General features: G+C 42.6%; 1 long non-coding RNA gene across 7 annotated transcripts in view; it reads right to left on the reverse strand.

The window, feature by feature from the left end:
* Positions 1-8,053: 8,053 nt before the first annotated feature.
* The window catches only part of LOC309328922, a 36,524-nt gene continuing 31,548 nt past the window's right edge, over positions 8,054-13,029 (reverse strand). For 3 of the 7 annotated variants that reach the window (XR_014150877.1, XR_014150878.1, XR_014150879.1), the window contains exons 2-3: positions 11,126-11,229; positions 8,054-8,309 (exon numbers count right to left, since the gene is read on the reverse strand). This is a non-coding gene — a long non-coding RNA (uncharacterized lncRNA). The other 4 variants (XR_014150880.1, XR_014150881.1, XR_014150882.1 and 1 more) reach the window with 4 other exon arrangements.

The raw sequence follows: 13,029 nt of genomic DNA on the forward strand, positions 1-13,029 counted from the left end.
TTTCAACACATAGTTCATACATCCTAGTAACTATTTCTTTACTTGTATTTTTATATTGTATTTTATTCTGTGAACGACCCTGAGATCTTGTGATGAAGGGCGGTATATAAATAAAATAAAAATAAAAATAAATTTAGGGCCAGCCTTGTGGTTTAAACTCCTTGCTTCATTTGAAAGCATGCATGACCCAAACTGTGTGCATATCTTAAACTACAGTGAAGCTGTGATCAAATCAACATAGCTACTTGAGATAATGGATTCCTCTAATTCAGAAACCAGTCTAATTTGCATGCATATTTTATTTATTGCACCAATTAAGTTTGGCAAATACTTTGCAACGAGGTTCCTATGACCTCATAATTTACCATTTCTCCTGGGACAACAAGCCCAAATTAGCACTTTTTGAATAATTTTGCAATTTCCCCTCCAGGAAAAAGAAATACAATTTTACCTTAATGGATTTATTGTTTGCACATACCTTGCCTTTTACTAATTTTCAGTCCAATCTGTAGCCCAGCAAAATAGGTATAGCTTGTTTTAAATAAGCTTAGCTCCTGCAAAGTCCATGAGAGTAATTCAGTTTACAATGAACTACTTTTTTGTATGTATAACCAACACTGGTCTGGGAACATTCCTTGGATATTTCATGCTTGCTTTGACAAAATAGATATCCAATGTTTTAGCAATGAGCCTTGCAATATAACAATAGCAATCAGGAAACGTTTTGGGGGGCGGCGGGGGGAAGCACTGGGTGTTCCTTTAGAAAAAGAAAGCATTAAAATAAATGGCCCAAACCAGGCTGTTGTGACACTAGTTTTTGATGTGCAGACATTTTCCTGGATTGTTCTTTGTTTTGTTTGAAGCATTTGGTATTCTGACTTTTATAGGAGCGTTGAGAAAGGGGGAAGTTGGTGAGGGATGGGACTACCTTTCTGCAAGTCTCCACAACTTGTGACCTCAAAGAAGAGCCCCCCCCATCACACTCAGTGTACACCAAGCCCTGTATATCCTTGCAGTCTCCGGCAGGTGACCGCAAGGTGCTGGGTTTCAAGCCATCCCACACACCTGGTGGACAAAGTTTGGTTTAGCCTCTAACCCAGGACTCAGCAAACTTTTTCAGCAGGGGGCCGGTCCAGTGTCCCTCAGACCATGTGGGGGGCCGGACTATATTGGGGGGGGGGAGAATGAATGAATTCCTATGCCCCACAAATAACCCAGAGATGCATTTTAAATAAAAGGACACATTCTACTCATGTAAAAACATGCGGGCCAGATTGAGAAGGGGATTGGCCAAATCTGGCCCCTGGGCCATTGTTTGCCTACCCATGCTCTAAAACCCTTCATTTCCTTTGCACTGTGCTCTTCATGGACTTTATCCCCCACCACAAAATTTAGGCTTTAAAAGAGATCCAGTGCTTAATTGCTGTGGACTCCAGCCGCTGGTGTTGTGTAGGCGTGGGTGTGTGAATCACAGCTGTGCACAACAACCAAGTCTTGATTTGAATCCGTATCTGTAGCATTTAGAAGCAACTTGATCTGTTTCAGACCTGCTCCGCGTCATTCCAATTCAATCCATTCTTCAAGTCTGTTCTGTAAAGCCGGAAGTTCTGTTTGCCCCTGTTGACTATGAAGGGGAATCTAAAAATCATTCCCAGCCTTCATACAAATTTATGAAATTTGCAGGCAAGCAAGCCCCTTCAGAGGCTTTAACCTGCCAATTTTCAGGCAGGTGCATCCAGAGGATTTTATGTAGGAACATTTTCATTTTTTTAAGTCTCTAACTTTTTATTTTCTGCCAGAATTCAGGCCTTGTTACCTCTTCTGAGGGGATGAAGCCTGCCAAAATCCAGAAAGTGCAGCTGTTTCCCTGCAAGAGCAGGCTTTGCCTTTTGGGGGAGGGGAATTCCCTATCCTGGTTTCTTTGTGGGCCAGCAGTTTGAAAACGGGAAATGAGGGAGGTGTCCCTGTGTCAGAAATCTGCCAAAATTCGGGCAAATGACTCCAGGTGCTATTGTGCTAGGTGATTTACCTTTTTATTAATAAACTGGAAAAATCACATTTTTTATCTACTGCCTCTCCCTTTTCGGCAGTACCCTCTGTGAATACAATGAAAGACTTACAATTTTTAGTTATTTGCTAGGAAAAGAACAATTGATAAAGTATCAGGCCGCCACAGTTAAGTCACAGTTAAAGCTCTGAAGAGAATGGGAAAACTCTTGTTTTTTTCAGTGACAGAAACAGGGACTGAAGACACACCTTGGCTTTCAACATTTGAGATTTATACTTTTGAACTCGCCTTATTTTTGTAATATTATGTTATTTTTAATCTTGTGCTTTATTATTGTAACCTGCCCAGGGACGACAGGGCAACAAAGGCAACCAAAACTACAAGATCCCTCCCCCAAATCACAGCGCAGAAAATAATTCACTGTGATTAAAAGCTAGACCTGTCTGTCAAAATGAAAGCGCCAGCCCCATCCCCTCTCCTTTCCCTCCCCGGGGGTTTCCTCGGTGAGCTCGATTTCGGTGTCTTGGAAAAGAACACGGTCGTGTGTTTAACTTTTTGGGAAAACTGAGGCCCCAGAGCAACATGGAAGCTGCCTTGCTAATGGTGCAATCTCACTGAGCCCTGTGAGATCAGGACCCAACACAGCCTAATTCACCTCATTATCAGAGGAACATGCCATGTGCCTGGGAGCTGTAGTTCACTCCGTATCGGAAACCGCCTCTCTACCTTGTCATGCTTTCAGGCTTTGTTGGAGACCTTCCAGAGGTCTGTCATTGTCCAAAACAGGTTGCTGGATTAGGTCCCAAGTCTTCTGCATGTCCATTTAAATGGGTGACTCTGGGTTCCAGAATTATAAAAGAGAGGGGAAAACATTCTATGCAACTCTTATCTGGTTTTCTTCTGGGGCAGGCACACACCAGATGAAAAGACGGCCATATTTTGTTGTTGTTGTTGTTTATCAAATTTCTATTCTATAATTAGTGTGAGGAGATACTGAAATATTTTTATTTTATTTTATTTTATTTTGAAATATTGGATTGGGAGCCATGTGTTTTATATCAGTTTGATGTTATTTATTTATTTATATCAGTTTGATGTTATTTGTTGTAACTATAATATAAAGGATTTTTTAAAATAGAGAAATGTTTATTTGCTTTTTCTTAAGGGAAAATCTCCTGAACATTCAGCACCTGTGACACAGATAAACAAAGTTAGTCTAAACCTGAGGAATACAAAATTGTTTATATGTAATAAAACATGACGGTGCCGATTTAGATAATGCACAATGGACTTTATTAGATTACCTTTGCATTTGTAATCATTTCTGGGTGAGTGAGGGTGAGATTTGTGGTGGTTCATTTCAAAAAAGCAATAAAATCATTACTTTTTTTAAAGGAAAAGATTAAAGGTTCAACATGATTGACATCTTGTCAGCTGGACTACATTTGCCATGGCACAAATTTTTTTTGAACAGAGCAGTTGACAGTTGACAAGATTTGCTGACTACAATTCAGACGTGTTCTTCATGCAATACATGACACCACTGTTCATGCAGGACACAGCCTAAGTGATTGTTTATCAGTATACAAAATACAGAGCAAAACTGTCCCAGAGGAGCTGCAGCCTGAATAGTATTAGCCGTGCTTTAAACTGCAATGAATTCCCAGTCTGATTCACGATGAGGTTTCAATTTATACCACATTTAGAGTACTCCAGGTTCAAGTAATCACTGCAGTAATTAGCTTACTTCCAGTCCTCCAAAATAAACCCACTAATTTTTGCAATCAGCCTTCATTTGGTTAATCACCAGTTTAATTGATTTAATTACTTTGATCTGCAAAATTAGTCAAGTGTAAATACTGTTTTGTAAACAGACTTTAGCTCCAAGCTGTAATATAGGGAATTCTAATTCAAAGCTAGAGTTAATAATAAAACCAACACACACAATTTTGTCGTGGTATCCAGCAGTTTTAAGTCTCCAAGACACAGATTCATGTTTTGCTGGAGTTTGTTGAATATTCTGTAACGACACTGACAAAACAGACTGGATACCTCTTGGAGCGTTTTCTAGGCCCGATAAAACAATTCCCCATGCAAACAAGCACAAGTCTTCCTTTTGCTGTGCAAAACAATTAACTCTGCAAACGCTTTTTTAAAAAGCAATGCTTAAAGGTGTTTAAATGAGGCTTAATTAAAGAGTAGCATTAAATTGCTGTTAACGCCATTGTAAGCCATGGATGGTTACTGAAAATAACTGCTTGCATTGGACAAAGCTGGTAAATAAATTCTCTAGCCTTGGGATGGCTAGCTTCTGAATTTGTGGAGAGCCAGGGTCAGAGGTACATTATCCCAGACAAACTGACTTGCTCATAGGATACTGGGTTCCATAACAGACTGGGTACTCACTAGGGGTGGGAATAGGCAAATCCACCCATTTTTGTTTATCTCATTTTTCCAATCTTAAGCTCCGTTCTCCACATTTCCACAGCAGTCTGCAATTATTATTTTTTACTTCTCCATGAAAAATTATCAGCATTTTAGTGTGATTTTTTCCTATTATTATTATTTGCTTTTCCTGCTCTTCCTCCTCCTCCTCCTCCTCCCAACCTGTCTGCAGACTGGGACTTAAGGGGGCTTACACAAATTAAAACAACACACATAAAATGCTAAAAGCATATGAAAAATACTGGCAATAGTTAAAAAGTAATTAAAGTATAATAGAATGAAAAACAGTCTTCACTTGTTGGCCGAAGGAGAACAAGAAGGGAGCCAGTCTACCTTCTCTAGGAAAGGAGTTCCAAAGTCTGGGAGAAGTCGCCGAGAAGGCCCTCTCCCACATCCCTACCGTGTGCCTGTGAGGGTGGTGGGCCGAGAAAAGCCCCCCCCCCAAGTTCTCAGAACCCAGGCAGGTTCTTATGGGAGAATACAGTCCTTTAGGTAGCCTGGGACTAAGCCTTATAGGGCTTTAATGATCATAACCAGCACTTTGAATTGTGCTTGGAAACAGACAGGGAGCCAGTGAAGCCGTTGCAACAAGGGAGTTGTATGCTCCCTGTACCAGCCCTGCTCAAAAGTCTGGCTACAGCTCTTTGGACCCATTGAAGTTTCCAAGCACTTTTCAAAGGCAGCCCCATACAGAGGGTGCTAAAGGACCCCTTGACGGTTAAGTCCAGCCAAAGGTGACTATGGGGTTGTGGCACTCATCTCACTTTTCAGGCCAAGGGAGCCGGCGTTTGTCCACAGACAGCTTTTCTGGGTCATGTGGCCAGCAGGACTAAACTGCTTCTGGTGCAATGGAACACTGTGACAGAAACCAGAGCACACAGAAATGCCATTTACCTTCCCGCCAGAGCAGTACCTATTTATCTACTTGCACTGGTGAGCTTTTGAACTGCTAGGTTGGCAGGAGCTGGGACAGAGCAACAGGAGCTCACTCTGTCGTGGGGATTCGAACAACCGACATTCCGATCGGCAAGCCCAAGAGGTTACAGTGTGCTACAGTAATATAAAATGGATGTAGCTAATATAAACCTTTTTGCAAAGCTCTGGGTTGAGGAATGGCATTGCAGAATTTGGAGAAGTGTAAATTTCAACGGCTCGTGGCATCTTTCAGGAAGTGCAAATTTGGCAGATTCATCTTCAGGTGTGAACTGACTGCCTCCCCCTCTGCAGGAGGTTGGGTTCAATGTTATGAAAGTCATTCACTCCGGAGCAGCATCCAGATACATATATTTGGATATCTACAAAACCCAAACAGAGATGTATCATTAAAGCTTGGAATAAATGTATATTTTTCTTGCAACTATATATTTCCTTTGCAGGTGAAATGGTGAGGAGAACTTTGATTATTGTTTCTTGTTGATTTTATCATTTGGATATTTTAAAGAGCTGGCTGGTTGGTTTGTTGGTTGTAAGTCACTTTGGGTTGCCTTGGACAAGATAAAGTAGCTAACCAAATTTAATACAGTACATACATACATACATACATAGTTGTTTTGCTGATTTCTGATCATTTTACTGTTTTATTCTCTTTGTGAATTTCTGAGGGTTTTTTTGTTTTTTGTTTACAATTGATCATTGTATAAGTTTTATGAAATAAATATTTAGATCTCTCTCACTGAAACCAAAGGAACTTAGTGGGTAAGACAGTCCAGGATCTAGGATCTTTCCTTCCAGCAGAAGGCATAGGAAGATGCCTTATGCCCAAGTCAGAACCTTGGCCCATCTAGATCTGCACTGTCAACATGAATAGGCATCAGCTCTCCAGGTTTTGAGGCAGGAGTTTATTATGTATTGCATCTGTACCCTGCCTTCCCCCCCCCCCCAAGGAGTAGTGTACATGGTTCCTCCCTTCCTCATTTCATCTCCACAACAACCCTGCAAGGTAGGTTAGGGTAAGAGGCAGCGACTGGCCCAAGGGCACCCAGTGAGCTTCATGGCCAAGTGGCCATTTGGACCTGGGTCCCCCAGCTGTGGTCTAAACCACTGAGCATAGGGCTTGCTGATCAGAAGGTCGGTGGTTCGAATCCCCACGATGGGCTGAGCTCCCGTTGCTCGGTCCCAGCTCCTGCCAACCGAGCAGTTTGAAAGCACGTCAAAGTGCAAGTAGATAGATAGGTACCGCTCTGGCGGGAAGATAAACGGTGTTTCCGTGCGCTGCTCTGGTTCTCCAGAAGCGGCTTAGTCATGCTGGCCACATGACCCGGAAGCTGTACGCCAGCTCCCTCGGCCAATAAAGCGAGATGAGTGCCGCAACCCCAGAGTTGTCTGCAACTGGACCTAATGGTCAGGGGACCATTAACCTTTACTAGTCCAACATTCTGGGTACAGGCTGTGCCATCCACTGAGCCACAGGAGGCCTCCCCTTAGGGATGAGTCACAACAAGCCACAGCAACAGTCCCTGTACATCAGGAGTGGGCAACCTTTCTCCCACCACAAGGGCCATGTTAGTGGTGGGCAGGATCAGAGCCCCCTCACTTGCTCTGAAGAGCACTACCATTCCACACCACTTCTCTCTGAAGAATCGTTAAGTACTGATGATGTGAAGAAAAGAAGTCCCCATTCCACCAAACCATATATTTTCATTTATTTATTTATTTCATAAAATTTATCCACCACTTTATTGTAAAAACAACAACAACCCTGAAGGCAATTTACAAAAGAATAAAACAATAGAACTATTCGTAAAAATAGTTAAAAACAATTTAAAATAAAATCAATTATAAACCAAGAACAGATTAAAATGTATGTCAACTGTCTACATACCGTATATGAGTAGGCATGTCTACATAAAAATGCTTTTAGCAGGTGCCAAAAAGAGTGCAGTGATGGTGGCTGTCTGGTGTCAAGAGGCAGGGAGTTCCAGAGTGCAGGAACCGAGTGCAGAGTTTCATTGATTTCTTGCAAATGAAGAAGGCTGTTATGTAGTGGCCGTAACAGTGCCAGTTCCACAGACTGAAGTACCCAAGTGGGCATATATGGTTGCAATCCTAAAACACAGTTACTAGGGAGGAAGCCCTATTGAGCTCAGGATTGCCCTTTTATTGTCTGCATTTTATCACGCTGACTTAGAATCTGATGGGGCCTTGTAAAGGACAGAAATGAACACATTGGAGTCTAGCAACAACACACTGCTATTATTATTATTTAAATTGACAAGACACAGCCAACATTTGGTGCATTTTTAATTTCTACTAGGAAGAAGTGACAATGTTGTCACCCAGTTGTATCTGGGTTGTTTGGATGCTTCCAATTCACAGTGACCTAATGATCAAACTGAGGTGACAATATTAAGTCTGTTGTTCTGTAAAGAGCCTTCTATTTGTGCCCTAATATTAGAGAGTAATATGCACCAAACAGATTTTTTTCCAGGATTGCATCTTGTCTTTTAGACCAGATCGGCATGTTCAAAGCAATCCCACCTTTTCAATAGTCCTCCCCCACTCCCTTGAGGGCTATCATATGAATATCATTTTCTGGAGAGGAGGCAGTCTAAGCAATGAGCCCTAGGAAAAGGAAAGGGGGAAAAACAGGACCCAACAGAATAGATTACATTTTTTTATCATGTTCGGGTTATTTGATTCCCCCTCCTTTTTTCTTCTTTTGCCAATGGTGCTCTTAACAGGGTTGCAAACTACCCATTGGGCACTCATTACCCAGCACAGGAGAGGGGGTTTCCTTGTAAATATGCATTAAACTGCGGTGGTGTTTGCCTCCACTTCATGCTGTGACTGAACTGAGGCAAAAACATGCTTGCTTGAAAGCTGTCACAGGAATGTTTTACTGGCCTGATGTTACTGCCTAGGAGACACACACACACACACACACACACAGAGAGAGAGAGAGAGAGAGAGAGAGAGAGAGAGAGAGAGAGAGAGAGAGAGACGTGTTAGCAGAAGAACTTATGAAGAGCCCTACAAAAGCCCAGCATCTTGTTCTCACTGTGTGACCAACGGATGCCTCTGGTAGTGGCATCCCCAGCTAGCATGGCCATTGATCTTGGTCCAGCAACATCTGGAGCACCACAGATTCCCCAACCCTGATGTATGGGAAGCCCACAAGCGAGACATGAGGGCAACAGGGCTCTTCCCAATTGGGAATCCCAGAAGCCAACATTCTGAAGTGTTCTGCTTCTGACAGTGGAGGTAATGTACAGGTAGTTGCCATTGACAGCCTTTTTCTCTTTTTGTCTAATCCTGCTTTGAAGCCAACCCAGTGGGTGAACATCACTACCTTTTTTGGTAGTGAATTCCATATTTCTAACAATGAAGCACTGAAGATGCACTGCCTTTTGTCTGAACTGAATTTCTTCGACTTCATGTGATGACCCCACCAGATCCCAGTGTTATGTGAGAAGAAATAAAAATTGCCTCTCTGTCTGCTTTCTCCAAACCATGTTTAATTTTATGTACAACGGTACCTCGGTTTAAGAACAGACCTGTTTATGAACTATTCGGTTTACAAACTCCGCAAAACCAGTAGTGCCCCGGTTTGCAAACTTTACCTCGGTCTAAGAACGGAATCTGAACAGTGAAAGAGCACCGGCAGAGAGAGGCCTCATTAGGGAAAGCGCACCTCAGTTTAAGAACGGACTTCCGGAACGGATTAAGTTCATAAACCAAAGTACCACTGTACCTTTATTATATATCCCCTTTGCTCACTAGATATTCCAAACTGAATACATCCTATTCGTAAGATACTCTTACAAAACTCACAAAAATGCCATTATTAGACTTCTGCCAGCCTTTGATTAGCTATGGATTAATAAAGCATATCATTATTTAACAACAACAACAACAACAACCTGGGCAAGAACACTTTTAGTTCTGACCCCACCCAGCACTGCCATGCAATCTCCAGATGATTGCTCCAAGGGCTGTCTGTCCCTTAGGCTGCAAGGGGATTCCCACCCCAGCTGAAGGATGGGCTCCAGAACCTTTTGTAATATAAGAGGGTTGCATGGCAGACAGACTGATGTGGAAAGTGTTCCCTGATGGATTGAAAGCCAGTATTCTAACTTTTAAAGCCAGGGCTACCTCTACCTACCTGAATGCTAAACTCCAGGCAACCTTTTCACTATTTCCCCCTCTCCTCCCTCCCCCTCCCTCTCCCCCTCCCACAATGCATAGTCCTTGTGTAGCTCCCGTGAATATTCAAATACTGTAATTGGAGATGATTTACATTGTTTTGAATTAGCTAAAATTCCATTGTTAAGCACAAATGCTGCTCCAGTAAATCATGGAGCTCTTAATGGGTCCGCGTGTTCAGGTTAGTGAGCCTGTTCAGATTTATCGTGCTCCCAGGGAGCTGACCAGTGTATTACGCTGCCTGCTGCTAGGTAATATGCATGACACATTTCTAGACACTAATTCATTTATTTAATAGAAGCCATATGCAAAAACAGGAGTTCAAAATGAGGCTGACAAAGAAGGTATAAAAGTTTTATTAATCCATAGCTAATCAAAGGCTGGAGGAAAGCATCTAATGGTGGCATTTACAGACCATATCGAATGTGAATAAATTATTATTTTCCCCTAAAAAAAGAGAGAGAAAACTCTTATAATAGGATGTATTTTGTTGGGGACATTTATACTTTTAATTATGGAGGCAATCAATTTACTGGAGGCAGCTGGCTGAGATAGACTTTAAAAGAATCAACTCCAAGCAGAGAGAACCCTTTCCTCATGTTTCTTAAAACCTTCCCAATTACTCCTTCTGCCTGCACTTGAAAGCTAGAACCAGAAGATTTGTAGGGATGCCACCCAAACCTTGGGGGTCAAAATCTTGGGTTTTAGAGCCCATATCCAAATTTATTACTTCCTGGGCCACCTAACCATAGATAGTGGCCAGAGGGTGGTACTACAGCAACCAGCTTTGGAGAAGTCACAAACCACATTACTTCTGACTTGGCTTCTCAGCAACTTCTTGGCTGGACTGTATGATATCTCCTTGTTCAGAGGCAGTCTACCATGCAATACCAGTTGCTGCGGAACAAAGAAGAGCTGTTGCTTTCAGGTTCTATTTGTGGGCTTCAGAGAGGCATATGGCTGTTCACTGTATGTCACAGGATGCTGAACTAGATGGGTCTTTGGTTTGTGCCATCTGGGATAGGTGAGTAGTTTGCCTGGTACTCGTCAACATTCTGAAGAGTCAGGAGGAATATGCCAATGACGCAAAACTAGGAGGGAGAATTAGCACTTCAGAAGACAGGAACAAAATCTAAAACGACCTTGATAGAGTGGGATACTGCCCTGAACCCAATTAAGTGAAATTCAGAAGAGATGAATGTGAAGTTCTCTATTTGGGGAGGGGGGAAGAATGCAGCAAGCCACTTCTGTGAAGGCTTCCACTATTTTGGGTGAACTCATAAAAGTATTATTCACATTCACAATAAGATTCTAACTTAACCAGAGATATTAAAAATGAACAACTTTTTTCTTATTCCATTAACAACCCCCTCCCCACAAATTTCTCAAACTAGGCCAGTTCTTTAAAAAGTAAAAAACATTAGAGCTATACTGAATATTTTCCAGTTTTGATTGTTGGGTAGAAACTAGCAATTTGGTGAGAGCAATTCCCCACTCCCAGATAAGCACTTAGGTTGTGTGAATACTCACTCTTAGAAGATGGTGTGGAATGATTCCTGCCCACCTCAGACAGCTGGTTCTCCAGTGATGCTGCTCTCTGGGGCTGGGGCTTCTACATCCCTCTTCCTGTGATTCTGCCCAAACAGAGGTTATGCTGCAATTAGAATGATGTCACAATGCTAGGCAGAATATTACATTTAGCTACAATATGCTGTCATGGATGCTAAGTGAGATCGACTGGGAGTGATTGAAAAGGAAGGAAGGAAGGAAGGAAGGAAGGAAGGAAGGAAGGAAGGAAGGAAGGAAGGAAGGAAGGATCTTTTTTCAATTCCCCCCCCCCCAAAAAAAAATGTTTTCCAAAAAAAGCTGTGAATAGTGTCAATTCAATTTTAATAATTGTTACTGCAAGTGGTTTTGGAGAAGCCTACATTGGATTTCTCCAAAATTTCTGCTCAACGGCAACAGAAAATGTCTCAGAGATCACCATCACTGCCTTAAATCCCCAATCAAGTTAACATGCACTCCATAAACCAGCTGGACAAGCAAGACAATGTGGAAAGCCTAAAGGTTAAGTATGTATGATTGACCCTGAGGAGGCCATGTTGTACAGATCATTAAATATATCGTGCTCTTCCGCTTCAGCTGGTCGTGGAGGGAAAGTGCCCTGGGAACATTATTCGGCACTGAGATCTTTCTACCTACCTTATTGTGACACAAAATCAATGCCTACCCCGTATCCCTCATTTCCTTAGATTATTGCTGGCTTTCTGCTGCTTTATGGAGCTTAGTCAGTGCAAAAACCCTAAATATTCACCCAGGAGACTGCCAAAATCTGCACTCAGGTTGGGTGCATTAGCATATAGGGAAGTCCCTGCCATTGGCTGAGCAAAAGGAGGCTTTGCTTTAAGCAGCCTGATGTGTAGAAGGGGTTGGGATTGTGTCCACTGGTGCTGACTTCACCTACATGTATTCAACAGACCTTGTCACCAGGCCACATGCCTCCTGTTCTCCAAGCAATGAAGTAGAGGCATAGCTCAGCGGAATAGAAATTATAGTAGTCAACCAATCCATCAGCTTCTGTATGTTCTTTCTCTTCAGTCTAGCTCTGTTCGGTTCCCCTCTCCCCCCTTGAATAAAGGCCCTAGACTTGTTGCCTTCCTCTGCAGAACCAGAGAACATCAGAAGAGCACAGCTGGATCAGGACAAAGGCCCTTCTTGTCCAGAATCCTGCTCTCACAGTAATCAACCAGATGCCTATCAGAAGCTTGCAAGCAGGACCTGAGTACAACGGTGCTCTTCCAGTTCATGATCTCCAGCAACTGGCATCCAGGTGCAACCCTAAACCAGATGGACCAATGGCCAGACTTGGCATAAGTCCTAAATCACTCATGGGAGCGTAAGAAGAGCTGGCTTCTGGATCAGACCAAAGGTCCATCCAGTCCAGCATCCTGTTTCCACAGTGACCAAGCAGATGCCTACAAAAAGCCCACAACCAAGGCATTACTGCTCCTCTCCCCACCTGTTCCCCCAAAAGTGATCGTCCACATTTCCCATTGTCCCACAATTTCTTCCATTTAGTCTATGACTTTTAGGCATGGGTCCAAGAGGTTTTTAATTTGTCCCAGCATTTTCTACAGGGAAATCCACAAACAACAACCTGAGAAAAACACTTGTTTTTTTCCGAATCAAGAGTAAACAGCTGGTTTTCCCAGGGAAAGCAATGGGACTAAAGAAGAACCTCTTGGACCCATGCCTGGAAGTCACAGACGAAACAGAAGTGTAGATGAGCCCTGATACGTACTACCTATGATACTAGAGATAGTGCACAGTCATCAGGTCTGCCATGACCCACTGATAGCCTTATTCTACATGAGTTGGTCAACCCCCATTTTAAAACTGCCCAATATGGTATCAATCACAATATACTGTGATAG

The sequence above is a fragment of the Podarcis erhardii genome (assembly GCF_964252035.2).
Source record: "Podarcis erhardii genome assembly, chromosome: 14".
NCBI lineage: Eukaryota > Metazoa > Chordata > Lepidosauria > Squamata > Lacertidae > Podarcis > Podarcis erhardii.